This window comes from Saccopteryx leptura, chromosome 3, assembly GCF_036850995.1.
Source record: "Saccopteryx leptura isolate mSacLep1 chromosome 3, mSacLep1_pri_phased_curated, whole genome shotgun sequence".
NCBI classification, from domain to species: domain Eukaryota; kingdom Metazoa; phylum Chordata; class Mammalia; order Chiroptera; family Emballonuridae; genus Saccopteryx; species Saccopteryx leptura.
Genome location: NC_089505.1, coordinates 247,278,337 through 247,301,675, shown reverse-complemented (window position 1 = coordinate 247,301,675; position 23,339 = coordinate 247,278,337). Strand labels below are relative to the sequence as shown.

The following is a 23,339-nucleotide window of genomic DNA, read 5'->3' as shown; positions in this document are numbered from 1 at the left end:
GGCCTGTGGGCCGTAGTTTGGGGACCCCTGGATTAGAGCATCAGCCCCAAGTGCTGAGGATAGCTTGGTTGGTCTGAGCATTGACCTCAGGCACTAAACATAGTTCAGCTGATTCAAGCATCGGCCCTAGATGGGGTTGCCAGGTGGATCCTGGTTGGGGTGCAAGCGGGAGTCTGTCTCACTATCTCCTCTCCTCTTACTTAAAAAATAAATAAATAAATATATATATATATATATATGGAAAATATTACTGAGAAAATGTGCAAAGAATATGAATAAGTGATCCAAAGAAAGAATACAAATATCCAAAATACATTTGAAAAGATAGTCAATCTTTATTATTCAAAGAAATTAAATTAAATCATACTTATTGAGTACTAAATCTGTTACTATTTGAATTCATTTTACTTGAAGTAACTGATTTTTCCCCCCATGAAAGAGGTACTATCATTATCCCCACTTTTACCAAAGATGATACTGAGGGAAGAGAAGTTAAATGATTTACCCAAGGTCACACCGTAAGTGTTTGAGTCAGAATTCAGGCCCCAGCAGGCTGGCTCCAGAGTCACATTCTCAACTACTACATTACAGAGATGACACCATGTCTAACCTATCCAATGAGGAATACAAAAAATACATAACCCAGTGTTTCTCGTGATGTGGAGAAACTGGCAATCTCCCACACTGTTGGTAAAAGTTAATTAACATTCTTACATTGAGTGCAACACTTGAAACCATATCAACACAATAAATTAAAAATAAAAATGAGCCTGACCAGTGGTGGCGCAGTGTATAAAGTGTTGACCTGGAACGCAGAGGATGACAGTTCAAAACCCCTGGCTTGCCTGGTCAAGGCACATATGGGAGTTGATGCTTCTTACTCCTTCCCCTCACCCCTCTCTCAAATGAATAAATAAAAAAATCTTAAAAAAGGCACACATGGGAGTTGATGCTTCTTACTCCTCCCTCTCACCCCTCTCTCAAATGAATAAAAAAAAATCTTGGCCCTGGCCGGTTGGCTCAGCGGTAGAGCGTCGGCCTGGTGTGCGGGGGACCCGGGTTCGATTCCCGGCCAGGGCACATAGGAGAAGCGTCCATTTGCTTCTCCACCCCCTCCCCCTCCTTCCTCTCTGTCTCTCTCTTCCCCTCCCACAGCCGAGGCTCCATTGGAGCAAAGATGGCCCGGGCGCTGGGGATGGCTCCATGGCCTCTGCCCCAGGCGCTAGAGTGGCTCTGGTCGCGGCAGAGCGACGCCCCGGAGGGGCAGAGCATCGCCCCCTGGTGGGCAGAGTGTCGCCCCTGGTGGGCGTGCCGGGTGGATCCCGGTCGGGCGCATGCGGGAGTCTGTCTGTCTCTCCCCGTTTCCAGCTTCAGAAAAATACAAAAAAAAAAAAAAAAAAAAAAAAACTTAAATAAAATAAAAATGAAAAAAACAAGAGTAGTGGCTCCACAAATGGACATTAAACATGCATAACCTTTAACTCAGTCATTACATTTCTTGGACTTTATCCTGAGGTAAGTAGACAAGTGTGCAAAGATTACACATATGGCATTTATCACAGATTGTACATAGTAACAAAAATATTGCAAATAAAAAACCTAACAGGTATACAAAAAGTACAACAAACTGAACACCAATTATGACCAGAAACTGTTCTAAGCCCCAGGTATATAGTAATGGATAAAAAATAAATTTCTGTCTTCATAAGCTTATATTCTAATGTTGCATGTGAGACAACAAATTATTTAAATGTATATCAAGTGGTGCTAAATGCTATAGAAAAATAAAAGAGAGCAAGCCGATAGGAAAGAAAGCCTGTTACAATTTAAAATAGGGGGTCAGGAAAGGCCCCATTGATAACAGATGAGACAAATAGATTAAATGTTAGAAAATAAAATACATTACAGTATAGCCACATATTGAAATACAATTCAACCACTTACTCTGTATTGGTTAACATGAAAAGATGTCTATAACACACAATCAAGTGAAAAAAGATTCTCATCATACACAAAAAATAGGTAACTGTGTGGTGATGAATGTGGCAATCATTTAACTATATGTACATAAAATCATCAATCTGTACACCCTGAACTTACACAATATTATATGTCAATATCATTTAAATAAAGCTGGAGCGAAAGGTAAAAAAGAATTACAAAACAGTAATAAAGAAAAAAAAAGTATTAAGGTATAACTATTGATATAAAATTACATGTGTATACATACTGATACTTTAAATGTGAGTGAGAAACTCTACACAGGACCAATGGTGCCAAGCAAGGGCTGAGTGCCATGCAAGTGGTACAGGTAGCACTTGTTTATTCTCCCACCCATTTATTCACCCTCCTCCTCACACCTACACTTTGTTCCAGAAAGGATTCTAAGGACAAACTCCCACCAATTTTTAACTCTCCATCCTCCCTCACCCTTTACCTTCCTCTTCCCAGAAGCCAGGCCAGAGATAAGATGAAAGGGATGCAAGTTTAAGATCAAGGTAAGCTGAGGGGGCATAAGAAGGATGAAGAGAAACCCTCCCAGATCTGGATGGGATTCCTCTAATTTCAGCACATAGGAAACAGATCCCAAGAGGCACACTTCCACCCTGCTGATATGTGAGACTTAAAACAATGCTATCTGATTCAGAGTCCCTATTTCATCTCCTACTTAACCCCAAATGCATTGCAGAGCAGCCAGGAGGTGACAGTCACAGGGAGGTGACAGACACAGCAGGCCAGTGTTCTGCACCTGGCACAAGGGCCTGTATTTCCCTATGAGCAGAAAATGACAGAGTTTAGAACCCCCCCCCCTTCTTTACCCCTTCCCTGAATGCCTGCTCCTAGCAAGCTATCCTGGCTAGGTTAAACCATGCCCAACCCCACAAACCCACCACCTTGTCACAACTACCATAGAGATTCACACACTTCTCCACTAAGATTCTCAAGCGAGGTCCCTACTAAGAAAGTGGCCCAAGGTGACCAGAAATGCTAGTTTGTTTGGAACACCTTCAGCCTGGGGTGAGAATTTAAGTAACCTAGTGGACAGGGTCCAAATATTTTTCTCTTTGAGAGCAGATTACACTTCTCCCCTTAGCATAAAGCCAAAAACAAAGAACTGGAAGCTTCCCAAAGTTTAATCCATGTTGCTATCCCCTATCTCTTTAGCATGAGGGTAGGAGTAGAGGCACATAAGTAGAGGCAGAGGACCTAGAGAAAGATTTAACTGTTTGAAAGCATTTCTCACATACTCTGTCACCTCTTAGGTACCAATTATATGCCAGGCCCTGTGTTAAGTACTTTCAAATACTGTAAGAAAAATTAAAAAACACTTTTATCAAACATTCCTACAATGTGCTACTAAATTTAAGAAGCCTAAGGCATATACAAATCCAGCTGTCCTGCTGACAGCTGAATATCTAGGTTTGAAATTAGGAAGAGGATAGAAATCTGTGATTCTATTCTCTTCTGCAACACAGAAGTCTCACTACACACTATCAGTCCACAACCTTCAAGACCTCATGCCAACTTCTGCCTTATTTCCTAGGCTTTCAGAGAGGAACATCACACACTCACACTCACACACACACACACACCCTCCAGCACACTTAGCCTGCAAGTAGAAGGAATTCTTCACTAGTGAAGAGTACAAGCCAAGTCAGAAAAAAACAAAAGCAATCATCTCTTCAGAACAGGAAAGTCTTTTCTCTCTCTCTTCACCTCTCTTGCTTCCTTGAATAAGTAGCTTTTGAGTAAGTTCTTTATGCTTATTACTAGAGGATATAAGACATGTCTTCTGCCTTGAAGAATTTATTCCATTTGTAAAGACAAAATCAACACACAGGAAACATGTTATGAAAAGGGGGGCCCCAAGATTTCTAGTGCATGGAACTGAAGCACAGAAATGTAAGACAGGACTAAGTGAGGATAAATGGTGGGGTACCCTGATGTACACAGATATCTTCAATTTCAAACACAATCTCCCCTTTTTTTGTTTTTTAGTAATAGATGTGTTTCACTTCAAAAATATCTCTAAAAACACAAAAATCCCAGATATAAAGTTGGGGATCATTCACTAAACAAAAGGGACCGAGCCTGACCAGGTGGTGGCGCAGTGGATAGAGCGTCGGACTGGGATGTGGAGGACCCAGGTTCGAGATCCCACGGTTGCCAGCTTGAGCACGGGCTCATATGGTTTGAGCAAGGCTCACCAGCTTGAGCCCAAGGTCGCTGGCTCGAGCAAGGGGTCACTCGGTCTGCTGTAGCACCCTGGTCAAGGCACATGTGAGAAATCAATCAACGAACAACTAAGGAACCGCAACGAAGAATTGATGTTTCTCATCTCTCTCCCTTCCTGTCTGCCTGTCCCCATCTGTCCCTTTCTCTGACTATCTCTGTCTCTGCCACACAAAAAATAAAAAATAATAAAAATTTAAAAAAAGGGACCTTTCTCCTTCCTATAAAGTTTAGAGAGATACAATTTAATAACCCCACAACCCATTCCTGTTGACACACACACACACACACACACACACACACACACACACGTTTATATTCAACTTTGTAGGATCATATTTATAGGGTGAAGCAAAGTAAAGTTATAAAAGGCAATATAGTGACAGATGAATAGATAAATAAAATGTGGTATATAGCCCTGGCCAGATAGCTCGGTTAGAGCATCATCCTGATAGTACAAAGGGTGCAGGTATGATGCCCAGTCAAGGCACACACAGACAGATCAATGTTTCTGTCTCTCTCTCCCTTCTTCTCTCTCTCTAAAAACAATATTTAAAAATGTGGTATATACCTAAAATGGAGAATTATTCAGCCATAAAAAGGAAGAAAATCCTGTTACAGTACATGGATAAACCTCAAGGACATTCCACAAGAAAGTAGAATGGTAGTTACCAGGACCTAGGGGAAGGGAAAATGAAGAATTATTTAATGGATACAGAGTTCCAGTTTTGCGAGATAAACTGTTCTGGCAATCTGTTGCACAATAATGTGCATATACTGTACACTACTGAACAGTAAAACTTAAAAATGGTTAAGATGCCTGACCGGGCGGTGGTGCAGTAGATAAAAGCGTTGGACTGGGATGTTGAGGACCCAGGTGCGAGACCCCGAGGTCGCCAGCTTGAGCACAGGCTCATCTGGTTTGAGCAAAGCTCACCAGCATGAATCTAAGGTCACTGGCTCCAGCAAGGGGTTACTCGGTCTGCTGTAGCCCCGCGGTCAAGGCATATATGAGAAAGCAATCAATGAACAACTAAGGTGTCGTAACAAAAAACTAATGACTGATGCTTTTCATCTCTCTCTGTTCCTGTCTGTCTGTCCTTATCTATCCCTCTCTCTGACTCTCTCTCTGTCACTGTAAAAAAATAAATAAAAAATAAAAATGGTTAAGATAGTAAATTTTGTTATGCATTTTTCACTACAATTTTTTAAAAAGGCAATGCACACAGGGGCAAAAAAAGTATTCAGCAACACAATAGGTATTTAAAAAACAAAAACAAACTTCCAAATATAACAAGTATATACAGTCCTCCCATTTTTTCATACAAATACTAAAGTTAGTATACAAACACTATTCTGCACTTTTATGCAGTTTTCTCTTTAAGGACAGATCTTAGAGATTGTTCTGTGTATGTATGTGTATCTAATTCTTTTTCACAGCTGCATAATATCATATAAAAGGCTTTGTAAGCCAATTTTGTATATTTTTCCTCTCATCAAAATATTCAGATTTCACTTTTTATCCTCCAAGCAACTATGAATGATGACTGTTATTTGCTTTGGTTTGAATTTAATAGTGTTTCACCTTGGCTCATTTCCACTAGGTTATATGCTGACTGTCACTATCACAAGAAATCCCCAAAGATATGAACAAATAAACATATGAGGCCCTGGCCAGTGGCTCAGTGGATAGAGCATTGGCCTGGAGTATGAATGTCCCCAGTTTGATTCCTGGTCAGGGCACACAGGAGAAGCGACCATTTGCTTCTCTCCCTCTTCCCCTCCCACAGCCAGTGTGGCACAATTGGTTCAAGCATGGCCCTGAACACTGAAGATAGCTCAGTTGATGTGAAGACATCAGCCTCCGGCACTAAAAATAGCTTGGTACTCGAGCATCGGCCCTAGACAGGGCTGCTGGGTGGATCCAGGTTGGGGCACATGCAGGAGTCTGCCTCACTATCTCCCCTGCTCTCACCTAAAAAAAGAAAACAGAAAAAAAAAAAGAAACATGAAATACACATCACCTTCTGAATGTTACAGTCACCCATTACTCCATCATCCTTATAGCTTGTCAATAGTATACCTTTTACTGTGTTTAACTGAGAAAATCTTTAAAATGTATTTTTATATATATACTATTATTATCTATATAATTTTTTTTAAAGGCACCTCTTTTGCCTTCAGTGTCTGTGAGTTTGCTACTTGGTTTCTTTTAAAGAGCATAGTGAGGTACAATGAGTGAGGACTCTCGGACATAGAGAGATTCAAATCTCAGTTCTGCCACTTACAAGCTTATCCATCTCTCAGAGCTTCTAGCTTGTTATCTGTAAACCAGGGGCTAAACTATCTATCTCCTACATAGGTAAAATTACCATGCAGGACAAAAGTCAATTCAAGAGGACCAAAGTGTTGTCTCCCTGTTGAACTAGCACTGCCTGAGGAAGTCATAGAATTGCTTAGAGAAGTGGTAAAGGGCAAGAAGGAATCTGACCAGTTTATGAGAGAAAGAGGACTTCTGGCAGAGGCCATGTAAAGGGTGAGAGTTGTGCACGGCCACAAAGCACCAACGAGAAGGTAAAAGGCAATTTAGTCAACAAGTACTTGAGTGTCTCTATGCACTAGGCACTGAAGATACAACCATGAACAAGAAGGTCCCGGCACTGAAAGAGTTTATAATCTAGGAAGGACAGATAAACCAGTAAAAAGTGATAAGTGAGCTAATGGAAGCTAACAGTGGGCAAAATAACATGCATGTGTGAGTAACACAGAGTTGCTAAGTATGGAGTGGCCAGAAAAGACCTCTAAGAGGAGATATTGCTTAACTGAAACTTAAAGGCAAGGGACAGTTAATGAGATGAAGAGCAGGGTAAAGAGTGTTGCAGGCAGAAGCTATAGCACTGCAAAGGCCGTGAAGCCAGAGAGCTGAACAAGAGGTCAAGGTCCAGGGTGCTGCAGGAGATGGAGATGAAGGGGGAGGGGCTTGGAATAAGCCCGAGAAACAGTCTTTGCTGGGCCTTGTAAGCCACAATTCAGACAAAAGTGTGCAAGACTATTCATTCCAACCTAACACATTTGGACTGGATTACACAGATAACAGAAACACTATAATAGAGGATTTAAAAAGGAGAGACACACGCTGGGTTGTTTCATAGGAAGACAGTGGAAGCTATATAGATGATGGCCTCAGTGGGAAGTGAGGACAGCTAGAAGACCAAATAAAGACAGCTACATTAGGGCAGGGTCTATGTGCACAGGAAAAAGAGACACCCTAGAGACAAATCTGAAGTGCAACTGGCAGCCTTCATGGTCTATGTTCTGCCTCCCTTCTGAATCCAAAGTCAAAGCCCCCTATATATCCAAGAAATACTGGCCTGCCATGGGAGTCATTAAGACCTTCTACCTCATCTGGGCTCTGCACCTACCACAGCAATGAGGAGATGAGGTGCTGGTACATAGAGACAGTTATCCATTGTCCCCAATAGATGACTATGGTTCCTGGGATCTTAAGATCCAAGTAATGGGCTCAAATCCCCTCTACTTGACATATCCCCTTTAGGGATAGGGGTTAGCAGAGTCTTCTAAGTCAGAGTTTCTCTGAATATGGTCTGCCGATGATGGCTAGTATAAGAGTCACCAGGTAAGCCAATCAAAATGCAGATTCTGGTTATCAACCCATACCTACTCAATCAGAATAGCTAGCAGCAGAGACCAAGAATTTGCATTTTAAGTAAGTATCCAGCTCCCCCCAACACTAACCCTTACTCCCACAGGTAATTCTGATGCATTAAAGCTTCAAATTTATTGCTCTAGAAAGAGGGCTAATAGAGGAAAGCCCTACTTGAAGCTAGGTGGCAATGTCAAAACTAGGGGACTAGCCTAACCAGGCGGTGGCGCAGTGGATAGAACGTTGGACTGGGATGCGGAAGACCCAAGTTCGAGACCCCGAGTCACCACTTGAGCATGGGCTCATCTGGTTTGAGCAAAAAAAAATTCACCAGCTTGGACTCAAGGCCCCTTGGCTCAAGCAAGGGGTTACTCGGTCTGCTGAAGTCCCATGGTCAAGGCACATATGAGAAAGCAATCAATGAACAACTAAGTTGTCGCAATGCGCAACGAAGAACTAATGATTGATGCTTCTCATTTCTCCATTCCTGTCTGTCTGTCCCTGTCTGTCCCTCATTCTCTCTCTCTGTCTCTGTAAAAAAAAAAACAAAAAAAAAACCCTAGGGGACTAGGTAGAGTCAACAGTCAAGCCTGGAATAGAGTATAGAGAAAGAGGAGTTAGAATGGATTATGAAATTTGAAGGCCACAAATCAGAAAACAGAAGGAAGGATATCAGAACAAGGGGCTCAGAAAGCAGAGGAATCAAAGGCAGGAGCACGCACACTCTTGGGGAAATCACTAACAAAGGCCATGATCTCCAGCTCTCATAGGCTGGTTTTCCTAGCAGAGCCCTAAGATGGGAGTCTAGACACCTTGCCTCACACAGGCCAGGTGACTGGGCCGTAGACTTCCCAATATGTATATAGAATCATTCCAACCAAACTTCAAAAGAGAACATGTCCCTCATCAGTAAGTATTGCTTCTATCCCCATGATTCCTGCTCAGCACCCAGCCACTAGTCAGTTTGAAGAGCTCTAGGCTATGTAGAAAAACATACAAGACACCACTAAGGGCTAATAACCAGAACTGCTCTACTTTGGCCCATCAGAGACCCCTAATACTGCCATAAACTCAAGGACCATTCCAGGTCAGAAACACTGAAGTCCACTACCTACTTTTATTTTATTTTATTTATTCATTTTAGAGAGGAGAGAGAGAGAGAGGAGAGAGAGACAGAGAGAGAGAAGGAGGGGAGGAGCTGGAAGCATCAACTCCCATATATGCCTTGACCAGGCAAGCCCAGGGTTTCGAACCGGCGACCTCAGCATTTCCAGGTCGACACTTTTTCCACTGCGCCACCACAGGTCAGCACTACCTACTTTTATTTATTTTTTTTTTTTTAATTTTTTTAATTTTTTGCATTTTTCTGAAGCTGGAAACAGGGAGAGACAGTCAGACAGACTCCCACATGCGCCCGACCGGGATCCACCCGGCACACCCACCATGGGGCGACGCTCTGCCCACCAGGGGGCGATGCTCTGCCCATCCTGGGCGTCGCCATGTTGCGACCAGAGCCACTCTAGCGCCTGAGGCAGAGGCCACAGAGCCATCCCCAGCGCCCGGGCCATCTTTGCTCCAATGGAGCCTCGGCTGCGGGAGGGGAATAGAGAGACAGAGAGGAAAGCGCGGTGGAGGGATGGAGAAGCAAATGGGCGCTTCTCCTGTGTGCCCTGGCCGGGAATCGAACCCGGGTCCTCCGCACGCTAGGCCGACGCTCTACCGCTGAGCCAACCGGCCAGGGCTGCACTACCTACTTTTAGATCCTACCATCAGGCACACTCAACCAGCATTCCACTACTCCTTATTCTATATGTTACCAATAAGAGTACCCTATACTCTACACTCCTGTGTCCCTCCCCAAAATTCAGAGAGAAATTCCACAGATTCAGGCTGGGCAGAGAGTCCTGAACTCCTAAGTCTGCTGAGATCGGTTCCCACGCCTGGTTTGGTGAAAGGAGGTGGCCTGAAGGAGTGCTCACCCTACCTGAAAGGATCACCTGGTCTGCTGCAGGCAGCTTGTTTCAAGGATGAGTTAGTTGAACCTAGCATATTTTAAAAAAGTGAAGGTAAGGTAGGCTCTTAGGAACAGAAACTGAAGTAGGGGGAAAAGGTAAGGTAGAATTTCTTGAAGAAAATTAAGGTACAATTTGACTATAAATAGCACATAAAATACCAACAAAGTAGGCCCTGGTTGGGTAGCTCAGTGCATAGAGTGTCAACCCAGCACACCAAGATCACAGGTTCAATCCCTGGTCAGGGCACATACAAGAAGCAATCAATGAGTACACAATTAAATGAAACAAGTGGAAAAACAAGTTGATGCTTCTCTCTCCCTCCTCCCCTTCCTCTCTCTTTTACAAAGCAATAGAAAAATTTTTTTTTTAAGTAAAAAACAAAGTAATATGCAATCTAGTTCAAACCCTTATATGTCAACTACCTAATGCTTCCTATAATCCAAAAATTGGTTCCACACTAAAAAGCCAAGAATGCTAAAAGACTGATTTAAGTAATCCCCAAGATTATTTATGGTCCTAATCCTGAACTGCTTGCTCTGTCCCCTCTTATACTCCACCCACTATCCTGATTCTCTACATTTCTAACCTAATGATTCAACTTCCTGTTTCATCTTTGCCTCACCTTATCCCTAAGGCCTTTTCGCTTCCTTCCTTGCTTGCTTAGGATTCCAACACAACTCTCAGTTTCTGCCATAGCCATTAGGAGTAAATAATCGGCCTACCTAGATCCTTAACCTTTGTCCTCAGCCCTCATGCCTCCTTCATGGACAAAGTTCTCTGTTGGACTTAACTCTGACTTTATGAATGTCTCAGAGAGAGACAAGTATGTTTAGATGGTTCTTCTCAAGAATGTTAGATGATTCAGCCAGGCAAACACTGGCGTCACCCAAGATGATGGAATAAGGAGAATGACAATGAGCCAGGGCCAAATGATTAGACCTCGCCCTGACATTCTAAGACATACTTTGTTGCCCCTCAGATGATACCACTGGTATTCTATCTTCCTACTCACCAACCCCCTCAAGGGATCCTTCTATCCCACAGCAGCTAGAACTAAGAATACATAGTGGGCAAGACATGGGCCTTTGTCCAACAGAACTTCCTGTCTAATTAAGAAGACAAATAGCTCTGGCTGGATAGCTCAGTTGGTTAGAGCGTCAACATAGGGTTGTAGGTTTGATCCCCGGTAAGGGCACATACAGGAACAGATCAATGTTTCTGTCTCTCTCTTTTCCCCCTTCCTTTCTCATTAAAGTCAATAAATAAAAAAAAGAGAGAGACAAATAATTATAATATGTATGATAATTAAAGGCAATATTTGAGAACTGTAAGATTAAGAAGGCTAACCTTAGTCGAAGGTCAGAGTTTCGTCCCGATATATCAAGGATGCAGATTCAGTCCCTGGTCAGGGCACATACAAAAATCAATCACTGAATGCATAAATAAAATGAAAGCATTAATTGATGTTTCTCTCTCTCCCTTCCTCTCTCTATAAAATCAATCAATACAAATTTTAAAAAGAAAAAGGCAGCTAGTAAGGTGAAGTTACACTTAAGCTAAAACCTAAAGAATAAATAGGAGATACCAAGGCAGTGGCAGGGCACTTGAGGAAGTATGTTTTAGGGAGAGGAACCTTGGTAGGTAGGACCTTGGTATACTGCTCACAAATTTTAGGAGATATTTCAAAATGAATATGAAGTGATAAAAAAAGCATTTGATTTTTTTTTATTAAACAAGAACATCAGGCCTGACCTGTGGTGGCACAGTGGATAAAGCGTTGACCTGGAAATGCTGAGGTCGCCGGTTTGAAACCCTGGGCTTGCCTGGTCAAAGCACATATGGGAGTTGATGCTTCCAGCTCCTCCCCCCTTCTCTCTCTCGGTCTCTCTCTCCTTGCTCTCTCTCTCTGTCTCTCTCTCTCTCCTCTCTAAAAAAAAAAACAAAAAAACAAGAACATCAGAAAAGCAAATGACAAGTCAAAGAAAGTTGTTCAATTATGCAAACGAGGTACAAAACCAACTTTTATTTCATTGCTGAAAATGCACTATACAAAAGGCTGCAAGTACTGGAGTATCTGCATATTCCCTGATCGCCTAATTTTTGTGATCAGGATACCAAGGTCCTACAGCAAGAAAGCAGATCTGAAGAAATGGGATGAGCTGGTGGGGTGGAAAGACCAAGGTAAAGAGTATATTAAGAGGCAGATGAGCCTGAGCAGGCGGTAGCGCAGTGGATAGAGCGTCAGACTGGGACATGGAGGACCCACGTTCAAAACCCCGAGGCTGCTGGCTTGAGCCCGAAGGTCGCTGGCTTGAGCCCAAGGTCTCTGGCTTGAGCAAGGGGTCACTTGCCCTGCTGTAGCCACCCAGTCAAGGCACATATGAGCATACAATCACTGAAAAACTAAGGAGCTGCAACAAAGAATTGATGCTTCTCATCTCTCCCTTCCTGTCTGTCTGTCCCTATCTATCCCTCTGACTCTTTCTCTGTCTCTGTCAAAAAAAGAGGCAGATGATGCTGAAAACCCGAAGAAGTGCCTCATAAGACATATGAAACTGTTTTATCATTCACTTAACAAGTATTCACTGAATATACAGTGTGCCTGACACTGTCTTTGGTGCTAAGAATATAGTAACTAAAATAGTCAGTATCCCTGTTTTTCAGAGAGTTTACATTCTCACTGGAGGAGACTATACACAAATATATGAATTAATCATAAAAATATCACATATTGCTAAGTGCTATACAAAAAATTAAAATAGGTGATGTTACAGACAGTATACGGGTGGCTACTTTAGAATCATTAGGTGGTCAGGGTAAAGCCTCTCAGAGGAGATGACATTTAAAAGCAGGTATCTTAATAAAAAGGAATCAGCCATTCAAAGATCAAAGGAAAAAGCATTCTAGGTGGGACTAATAGTACATGCAAAAGTCCAACAGAAATATTACTGAAGGTTTTTTAAGCAAGGGAGTTAGATCATGATCATTCTTACATTTTATAAAGATCACTCTGGCTGCAGTGTGGAAAATGGAACGGAGACAGAGACTGTGAGGAAGGGAGGAGAGATGCACAACAACAAGAGATAACGATGACAACTAAGAGCACAAAGAGAGGGAGGAGGAAAAAAGGGATGGAGAGGGGGAAAGGGAGAGAAGTGAGGAGGAGGAGGAGCCAACAACGATAATGATAACAGCTAACATTCACACAGAATTACTAGGTGCCAATCCATCCCTAAACTAAGTATTTTATATGTATTAATTCATTTAATCCTCACAAATATTCTATTTTATAAACTAGGAAACTAAGATACAGAATAGTAGCAATGAAGGAGGAAAGAAAGCATTCCAGAAGGATTCAAGAAATACTGGAAAGGACAAGTCCTAGTGATAAGCTGGTTGTCGGCTGTGGAAAGGGAAAGGAGACTTACAATTACTACTAGGCTTTGGGGCCTAACAACTACATGGCTCAATGGTGCTATTTACCACATGACAGGACACTGGACGAGAAGGAAGTAAGGATGAGCAGGAGGATGCATTTTGCCAAGTCTGCACAACAATCCAGTGGAGTGGTCTGTATGAGCAGTTGGATATTGTGGTCTGGAGAAAGATTTGGGCATCATCCACGTGTAGATGGTAACTGAAGCCATCAGACAGGCTGAGATCAGCTAGGGAGAATATAAAAGGAGGGAGGGAGGCTTAGGAACAGAATGCTGGCATTTAAAACACAACAAGAATCATTCATAACAACAAAAAACTGGAAATACCTTAATGTTCTTGATAGGAGAGTAGCTAAATAAAACACAGTATATCTACTCTATGAAAGATACAGTAAGCATCTTTACATACCAACATGGAATATTGTCAAGGCATATTACTGAATCAAAGAAGGAAATACCAGAACAATATATAAAATGTATCCCCATCTGTGTAAATAAAACACAAATATAATTCTTTAAATTTTTTCTGGCCCTGGCAAGTTGGCCATGGTAGAGCATCAGACCGGCTTGTGGATGTCCCAGGTTCAATTCCCAGTCAGGGCACACAGGAGAAGCATCCATCTGCTTCTCCACCCCTCCCCCTCTCGCTTTGCCTCACTTCTCTCCCCGCTCCCCACAGTCACTGCTCCACTGAAGCAAGTTGGCCCCAGGCACTGAGGATGGCTCCATGGCCTCCACCTCAGAAGCTAAGAAGAGCTCAGTTGCTGAGCAATGGTGCAATGCCCCAGATGGGCAGAGCATCACTCCCTAGTGGGCTTGCCGGGTGGATCTCGGTCGGGACACATGCGGGAGTGTGTCTCTCTGCCTCCCCTCCTCTCACTAAATTAAAACAAATTTTTTTTTTCTGAGCTCATACATATAGATGCAAACATACAGAAAATAACTTCATATGGTACATTCGAAATCACTTACAGGTACCAGTAATTCCATGCTTTATCCTGAATCCTTGGCCTTAGGCTAAGCCTTGGCCACCAATCCCTTAGCCTGGCCAGAGCCCCAGGCAAGGAAGTCAGACACCTAAGTCCTAAACAAACATGGAAGAATGAATATAGATGCCAGCATCAAGGACAGGGATTAGGTAGACTTGCTTGCTGGCCAGCAGAAGTTTCAAACGGGAAAAGGTATGTGAAGGTCTGGAAGAAGCTCTGCAATGCTGGCGAATGGGACTACGGGGCAGTCAGGCCAAATCAGGTGGAAATGGAATGGGGTAAATTGAAGAAAGAGCCAACTGCACTTATAAAAATTCCAAGTGAAGTGCTCCAATATGGTAGAAACCAGGTTTACAGCAAAAGGAAGAAGGAAAACTGCATTCTGGAAAGGGGTTCAGGAGTGGGACATGTGGGGTATGAGTCTAGAGGTATCTAAGAGTCAACTCATATCAGAATAGCAATTCTAGGAGTCATAGGATAAAAGTTTAGAAGCTGGAGCAACAGAGTAACCAGGGACTTGGTTCCTTCCTGAAAAGAAAAGAGGTTTTACAAATGAGGAGAAAGAACACTGAATAAAGACTTTCTTTCTTCAATAAACCAAAAGCAGAGAGAGAGGAGAAAGGACACTGAATGAAGCCTTTCCTTCTTCAATAAACCAAAGGCAGAGAGAGATCAGGAAGATCTCTGGAGACTGCTCTTAACTTTCAACCTTCTGCAGATGAAAGACAATGTATTTGGTGTACATGTTTTCCTGGTCACCCAAAGAAATGATACTGCCTAGGTCTTAAGCAAGGCTGATTCACCATCAATTAGTCTATATCACAGCCGACTGAGCCTTACATCTCACACAGTCACATACCAGACGGCTCCAGAAAGAAAACAACCTGGTATGAGCTGTCAGAGTCCTCCCAGGTACCTGACCTCGCCCTCTGTGGTAGGTTTCATTTCAAAACTGAAAGGGACTGAAGGGCTGGGGAAACCCAAAGATCAACAGAGCCAGGAATGGGTGATTCCCAGCAGAACAGTGTCTCAGGCTAGAGCTCAAAACAGAAACCAGACCACTGATAAGACAGTTTATGATATGTCTCCAAGCCTTCAGATGACATTTTTATGTTTTCTAGTATTTACAACAGGGCATGACCATGCTTATCCAACTCCTGATAACTAATGATGTAATCCTCCAAGTGTTCAATCAACTCCTTGGCTTTATTAAGTTTTAGAGCTTAGGGATACCTCCAATAACTAGGATACCAGGGGACTGGTGAATTTTTCAGTCCCTCAAATGGGCCACATTTTAATCATAATAAATTTAATCATTCTGGCCCTGGCCAGGTGGCTCAGTAGATAGAGTGTTGGCCCAGCGCATGGATGTTCTGAGTCTGATTCCCAGTCAGGGCACACAAGAGAAGCGACCATCTGCTTCTGTCCTCCTTCCTCTCCTCCTCCTCTCGCTTCCCTTTTTGCAGCCAGTGGCTCAACTGGTTCAAGTGTCAGCCCCAGGCACTTAGGATAGCTCAGTTGGTCCAAGCACATCTGCCTCAGGCACTAAAAATAGCTTAGTTGATTTGAGCATTGGCCCTAGACAGCAGCTGCCAGTTGGGGGGCATGCAGGAATCTGTCTACCCTCTTCTCACTTAAAAAAAATGTAATTAATTTCTTATTCCTTCTTTATCTCCCCACAAACCCTTGGCAAAATTCTTATCTCACTAAAAAATTTCCGAGTTGTTCTGATGGCCCTCTCATTAGAGCAATATTCAATACAATTAAAGTCTAGCTCATCAAAGGAGTCAGGTTATTTGGTTAAGGTTCATTTTTACCTAGTTGAATGACTGTGGGCTCAGTTTCCTCATTTATAAAGTAAGGAGGTTGGTTGGAAACACATAGAAGGAAAGCAATAAAACTTCCTTGAACTAAGAAAAAACTTAAGTTTTTAAGTCTAAAAGTTTCATCATGTAGCATGCAGACTTATCTTTAAAAAGACACACTCTAAGCATATCATGATGAAACTCAGAATAAAGAAAAAATTTACAAACTTCCAGAAACAGAGAACAGGTTATTATTTACAAGAAAAAAGTATCCTATTGGCATAGGACTTTTCATCTGTATCACTAAAAACTGAAGACAGTAGAAAGCTGCATACAGACTTTGTAGAGACTAAGACTTCTATCCAAGAATCCTAAATCCAGACAAGATATAATTTATATACATAAAGACCTTGAAAGAATCGTCATCCATGCCCCTTTTCTAAGAAAAGCCCTCAAAGAAGTGTCCTCATGAAATTAATATTTAAAATTGGAACAAAGCTGGGAAAGACAAAGTGTACACAGATGTTTCCTCTCCCCCTAAAAAAAGCCTTTCAATGAGGTTGTGCCAGGTGACTTCCAATAGCCTTTCTGAGTACAAGCAAAAACTCTCCTGTACACAACCAGCTCTGGGAATCTTGGCTTGTGAGTAGTTCATCACCTAGTGGCCTTATGAAGTAAATGCAGTTTCCTCAAGTGCCCGGATAAACTTCCAGCCATTTTGTGAGCTCTGGCTGTGTACAGGGCAGCAACCTGATGTCCTAGAAATTACAAAAGTAGGAGGCTACTTCCAGACTCATACACAATTGTACAGATTCAGCTCATTATCCATTCATTCTCCAAAACCGTGGAATTTTGTCCAACTTATCATAAGACATAAAGCGTTTATTTGTTGCAAGGCTATACTTGCAAAGTAGTAAAAGATAGCGAGTGCTTTTGCACAAACCAATCTGAATTAAATACAAGTTTAGATGCTACAAGAATGTGCTTACTTTGGCAGCACATATACTAAAATTGGAAGATGCTACAAAAAACTATAAATATTCCTTATAAACAGGGAGACTCTCTTACAACATTCATAAAATTATATTTCTCCTGTATGGTTCCAGGGGACAGTCCTAAAACTGGTAAGTCATCTCATAAGATTATATTCAAAACAAGAAATAATTTCCTACGAATGAGAGCTATTCAACAATATAATGAGATTTCTCAAGAAGTGAGCTCCCTGGCAATGGAAGTATTCAAAAGAACTTGGATGATCACCTGTCAGGGGGGTGATAAGAAAGCATTCCTGTAATCAGCTGGATGGCAGTCTGAAGACAAAGAACTTGACTGTATCACTGCAAAGGCCCTTCCCAACACCAAGGGTCTATCATTCTAAATAAAACAAAAACAAAATAATCAAACAAAATCCACAAATAAAGAGTCATCCCTTTGTTTTATTTTTAAGGTCCAACCAGACATTAAAACTTAGTGGATTTGATACCACTTTCCACTTGAGTAAATGTCGACAAAGTATTTAACTCTATTTGCTTCACTTTCATTATCTGTAAATGTAGAACAAGTACCTATCATATAATATTACTATGAAGATTAAATAATACTTTCTACTGTACTTAAAACAGTGCCTATCATATAAAAAGTGTATAAAACTAGCAGCTTGAAAAGGAAAGTGAGCTGGGGTGGGGGGAGCAGTTTGGAAAGTGAAACTTAAATGTGTTGCTTGTTTTAGTTATCTGTACCCAACATTCAACCAAAGCATTCCTGACTGTTGCTGGCCAGAGGCTAGGTTCCCTTGGCAACCAACCTCAAAAAGAGACCAGATCTACCTTCTTCAGAAAGGTGGCTCCCTCTCTGCCCTAAAATTTTCCCTATACAAAGCAGACTCCCTAAAACCTCACAAATACTACTGCTTCAAAATCAAGGCACTGGAAAAAAGAAATCAAGAAGCTGAGCTGGTGTTACCTTCCTCCTTTCAGATCATCAGTTAGAAGGGATCTCTGAGACAGTCTAGAGTGACACATTTGTTTAATGAATAAGGACAAGAGGCTGAGAAAAGTGAAGTCCTATACTAGGCAAGTTGATGGCAGTGTCAAGACAATATCTCAGCCCAACAGTCAAAATCCTCCTACTTGTCCAATGAGAAATATAGAACTGGCCCTACTAAGCCACCAGGCCCATACTATGGCCTTTACAGGTAAGGGAAGAATAGAAGGAGAGTGCAGAGGTTAAGAGTATGGACTCTGAAGCCAGATTGCTCATTCAGATCCCAGCTGTACCACTTACTGTGAGACTTTAAGCACATTTCCTAACCTCTATTTGTTTCTATAAAATAGGGATAAGAGCAACTATTTTACAGCATTATTTTAAGGATTACATGAGATAATCCCTGTAAAATGCATGGCACATAGAAAGTGTTCAATGTATACACTGCTCTGCTTCTCATAGTTACTAGTTATATTAAGAGAAACAATCTAACAAAAGAGACCAAACAAGCTTCTACCTCTGATCCAAAGAGCAATGGGAAGGGCACAGGGATTTATTTTGCTCCATTTCCTGGCCCTGGCCAGGGAACACCCCATGGGTTAGTTATGGAGAAAATCATCATTAACCTATCATTCATTCTTTAGATCTAGGGTTGAATCAACTCAAAGAATAACCAAGCACATGCTATGGTGATAAGATGCTTAAGATCACAAATGAAGATTAGGTAGGTCCAAACCTAAGCCTAACCTTTACATCTATGCACATCTCAAGTTGGACAAAATGCAGATCTTATCCAGTCTTTTCCCCTCAACGCATAAAGGTGGTGTGTGTAATGGTTAAGAACAAGAGTTCTGTAGTCTGACTGCCTGGGAGCAAATATCATTATTTATTTGCTGTATCACTTAGGCACATAACCTTACCTCTTTCAAAGCTTTTGTTTCTCCACCAGTTAAATGAGAATAACAACTATTTTAATTATGATAATAGCTGACATTTGGTGAGCACTATGTGCCAAGCATGTTACATGGCTTATATCACTGAATCATTACAACAATCTTATGAAGCAGGTACTGTTACTACCCTCATTTTACAGATACAGATGAGGAAAATGAGGCAGTTTTCTTATTCAAGGCCACATAGCTAGTTACTGGCAAAGCGGAGATGTCAGTGCTGATCTGACCTCAGAGTCTATGTTCCGTACTCCTAATACATCTCTACTTCTCACAGCACCAGCCTCAATATGGTGGTTACAATGTTAAAAGACAATCCACAAAACGTGCTCAGCACACTGCCTGGTAAGGTCAGCCATTAATATTGCTATTATCATCATCACATATCCCTTTGAGCCCCTCTCAAATACTATTACCTCCTGAGTTCTAATTTCATCTAAAGGAAAATGGTTATTTTCCTGCCTAGATACAAGCAAGCACACTGGGCAGCATGGGGTAGAGTTCTACCATTTCACTTCCTTCATACAATATAAGAATAAGTATCTGGGCAGAGAGACAAGGAAATATTTTCTATAAACCTGCTACTCTATAAAAAAGCAATATATTAATTAGTCTTTGTTTCCAAAAACAAAAGCTTCACTGTTCTTATTAGAAAAGAAATAGGCTTATTAAAATTATTTTTTCAGCTCCGGCTGGATTGCTCAGTTGGTTAGAGCATCGTTCCGACACACACAGGTTGCTGGTTCGATCCCAGTCAGGACACATACACAAACAGATCAATGTTTGTCTCTCTCTCTCTCTCTCATATACACAAACAGATCAATGTTTGTCTCTCTCTCTCTCTCCCCCTTCCTCTCTCTCTAAAATCAGTAAGCAAGGCCTGACCTGTGGTGGCGCAGTGGATCAAGCGTCAATCTGAAATGCTGAGGTTGCTGGTTCAAAAACTCTGGGCTTGCCTGGTCAAGGCACATATAGGAATTGATGCTTCCTGCTCTTCCCCCCTTCTCTTTCTCTCTCTGTCTCTCTTCTCTAAAATGAATAAATAAAAATAAATAAAATAAAATAAAATAAATAAGCAAATAAAAAAATAAACTTTTTCAAAATAAAGCAGATATATATAGTATTTGCTAATAAAAAGAAATTATCTGTCCTCTATCTACATTCTTCCCCCTTTCATTCTGCTATTCTCAAAACCATTATATTATTTAGTCATTTAATCCTCACAAGAAGTAAGACTGGTGCCATTTATCATTATTCTATTTGACAAGTGCTGAAACTGAGGTTCAAGACCAAACAGCTAATAAGTGGATAGTCAGGGATTCCAGAAAAGAATTTTCAGATATGGAAGAGGAAAGGATAGTAAACTCTTTAACTGTTCCTGACAGGAAATGGCTATGATAGAAGGTTCCAAGGAGTTACCTAAAAATAACTGATAATGGAATTTTAAAGACTGATAATGGGATTTTACCTTAAAAGATTGATCATAGGATTTTAAAGAAACTCTTGCTGTTAACAAGATCAGACAGGAACTATCATATAACCCAAAAGCCAATAATGCACTGAACTATCATCAATCCTACCCTCCAAAAGATAGTGCAAATTAATTTTTTTGCATTTCTATTTTATTTATTTCAACTGATCTAAATATTTTAATTTGTAACTAATTTTATTTTTGGAAAACTTTTACCTTGCGTATGTAAATGAACTTTTTCTGCTGTAAATATTATGAAAGCTAAATACAGATCAGATAGTTCCAATAAAAATGTAGCACTTTTTCTTTAATTTTAGTAAATATTGATTATTCTGACAAAGCAGGACTTTGTCTCTGAATACATCCATACTCTTGCATACCAGTCCTTACCTCCCCAATTCCAAAATGATGTAACACTTTATCCTACTAGAGATCATAGTACTGTTTAGGTCAATAATCATTATTTAGACCAAGAAACTTGAGGGCTGGAATAATGTCTTATTCATACAGATCTTTTCCCTCATTACCTGGTAAATAACCCTCTATATAGTCAATCCTTTTATTTAAAATTTGAACATATTTCTTCATTTAACTCCTATGTGCTAGGTATTGTTTTATGAAGTATAAGGTCTACTGGAAAGTTCTGTCCGTTTCTATCACAACAAGTTTCGAGAGGTAAGCACATGTTTATTTGGCACATGTGTGCCTCTGTATTTTTCTGAAGTTGGAAATGGGGAGGCAGTCAGACAGACTCCCGCATGCACCCAACCGGGATCCACCTGGCACGCCCACCAGGGGGTGATGCTCTGCCCATCTGGGGCGTTGCTCTGTTGCAACCAGAGCTATTCTAGCGCCTGAGGCAGAGGCCATAGAGCCATCCTCAGCACTCGGGCCAACTTTGCTCCAATGGAGCCTTGGCTGTGGGAGGGGAAGAGAGAGATAGAGAGGAAGAAGAGGGGGAGGGGTGGAGAAGCAGATGGGCGCTTCTCCTGTGTGCCCTGGCCAGGAATCAAACCCGGTACTCCTGCACACCAGGCCGACGCTCTACCACTGAGCCAACCAGCCAGGGCTGCCTCTCTATTTTTATCACTTAATGTATACATACTGACATAGCAAGTTAACTAAAACAAAGTTGATTCACGTTAATCTTATGTGTGAAGCCATAGTGCACCCATGGCTACTGATAAAATTCATTTACACCACTGTAATTTTTACAAATTTCAACAAGGAAGAAATGCTACAGAAGCATGTCTGTTGCATCTACCATATTCCCTGGACTTAGCACCCTCCAACTATCACTTGTTTTTGTCCTTACAAAATTTTTTGAAGGGCAAAAAATTCAAAAATGAAGAAGATATTAAACAAGCACTGGTTCAATTTTTCACATCAAAAGATAAAATATTTTTCAAAAATGAGATATACAAATTGTCCTCATGCTGGCAAGAAATCATTAATAATAATGGCAATTATATTATTTAATAAAGTTTATTGACAGTAAGAAAAATTTGTATTTTGTTTTATTCCAAAAACAGAACTTTCCGGTAGACCTTATATATAGCAATGAGCAAAATAAAGTCCTAGCCATCATACACTTTACATTCTAGTGATTGGTGACAAAAAGTAAACTATAGAGAGAATACCTAGAACAGTGCTTGGCACTTAGTAGGCAGTACTCCATAAATATCTGAATAATAAATGAATGAATAAATAGTATATCAAATAACAGTAAGTTCTACAGAAAGAAATAAAGCAAAAAAGGAGGACAGGGAAGACGAAGGGCAGAAGATGTCTTTTACCCTAAATAGAATGGCCAAGAAATGGTTCACAGATTAGGTGACAGCTGAGCAAAAACCTGAAGGAGGAAGAAAGGAGGCCATCTTAAAATCTAGAAGAAGTATTCCAGGCAGAGAAAACAACTACAAGGGTCCCAAAGTTGTCTGGCATTTTGGAGCAACTACAAGGAGACCAATGTGGCTAGAGCACAAGGGGAAAGTGGTAGAAGATGATGAGGTCAGAGCAGCTGAGAGAGGGTAGTGCTGAAGATCCAATGTGCCCTTACAGACCACTATAAGGACTTTAGCTTTTTTTTAAAAAAAAAAAAAAACAGAGACAAGGCCTTGGCCGGTTGGCTCAGTGGTAGAGCGTTGCCCTGGCGTGCAGGAGTCCTAGGTTCGATTCCCGGCCAGGGCACACAGGAGAAGCGTCCATCTGCTTCTCCACCCCTCCCCATCTCCTTCCTCTGCTTCTCTCTTCCCCTCCTGCAGCCAAGGCTCCAATGGAGCAAAGTTGGCCCGGGTGCTGAGGATGGCTCTGTGGCCTCTGCCTCAGGCACTAAAATGGCTCTGATTGCGGCAGAGCGACTTCCCAAGATGGGCAGAGCATTGCCCCCTGATGGGCATGCTGGGTGGATCCCGGTAGGGCACATGCGGGAGTCTGTCTGACTGCCTCCCCGTTTCCAGCTTCAGAAAAATACAAAAAAAAAAAAAAAAAAAAGGACAGAGACAGAGTCAGAGAGAGGGATAGATAGGGACAGACAGACAGGAATGGAGAGAGATGAGAAGCATCAATCATTAGTTTTTCGTTGCAACACCTTAGTTGTTCATTGACTGCTTTCTCATATGTGCCTTGACCATGAGACTACAGCAGACCAAGTGACTCTTTGCTTGAGCCAGCGACCTTGGGTCCAAGCTGGTGAGCTTTTGCTCAAACCAGATGAGCCGCGCTCAAGCTGGCGAACTCCGGGTCTCGAACCTGGATCCTCCGCATCCCAGCCTGACGCTCTATCCACTGCG

The 23,339-nt window shown here is 41.6% G+C and overlaps 1 long non-coding RNA gene across 8 annotated transcripts in view; it reads right to left on the bottom strand.

Annotated features, from left to right (window-relative positions):
* Positions 1 to 353: 353 nt before the first annotated feature.
* LOC136400827 (uncharacterized) overlaps positions 354 to 23,339 on the bottom strand; it is a 41,563-nt gene continuing 18,577 nt past the window's right edge. For 5 of the 8 annotated variants that reach the window (XR_010750408.1, XR_010750409.1, XR_010750406.1 and 2 more), the window contains exons 4-6: positions 13,396 to 13,577; positions 1,409 to 6,208; positions 354 to 1,007 (exon numbers count right to left, since the gene is read on the bottom strand). This is a non-coding gene — a long non-coding RNA (uncharacterized lncRNA). Of the gene's footprint in view, positions 1,008 to 1,408; positions 6,209 to 11,259; positions 11,314 to 13,395; positions 13,578 to 17,403; positions 17,518 to 23,339 lie in introns of all 8 variants that reach the window. The other 3 variants (XR_010750411.1, XR_010750407.1, XR_010750413.1) reach the window with 3 other exon arrangements.